The 451-nt window shown below is 79.6% G+C and overlaps 1 protein-coding gene across 1 annotated transcript in view; it reads left to right on the top strand.

Annotated features, from left to right (window-relative positions):
• The window catches only part of MEDAG (mesenteric estrogen dependent adipogenesis), a 24583-nt gene that overhangs the window by 2258 nt on the left and 21874 nt on the right, over positions 1 to 451 (top strand). The window lies entirely within an intron of this gene.

The following is a 451-nucleotide window of genomic DNA, read 5'->3' on the forward strand; positions in this document are numbered from 1 at the left end:
GCCGCCCCCCCCCCGCCCCGCCCCCCCCCCCGCCAGTGTCCCCTCCCCCGGCGGTGTCCCCCGCGCCCCCCCGGCAGTATCCCCCACCGGCAGCGTGTCCCCCCACCCAGGCAGTGTCCAGGCAGGGGCGGGACCAGCCCCGGGCGTGGAGCAGTGCCCCCCAGGGGGATGAGTAACCCTTGGCTGCGAGCGGGCGCAGCCAGGCGGGAGCGTGCCAAGTCCTGAGATGCCGGAACGCGCCCTGAGCGTCTGGGGTCGTGCCCGAGGGCCGGGAGGGGCGCGGGGCGGATAAAAGGGCCGCGCGGCGCCGGGGCCGCTTTCTCCGCGCGGTGCCTGCAGAGCTTCGCTCCTCGCCGGCGGGCAGGCGGCCCGGCAGCACCTGAGCGGCGACCCGGGCGCGGGGCCGACCGAGTCGGGGCGCCCGGCCCCTGCCGCGGTCCATCGACGGCAG

The sequence above is a fragment of the Lipotes vexillifer genome, unplaced genomic scaffold (assembly GCF_000442215.2).
Source record: "Lipotes vexillifer unplaced genomic scaffold, Lipotes_vexillifer_v1.1 scaffold760, whole genome shotgun sequence".
Taxonomy (NCBI): Eukaryota; Metazoa; Chordata; class Mammalia; order Artiodactyla; family Lipotidae; genus Lipotes; species Lipotes vexillifer.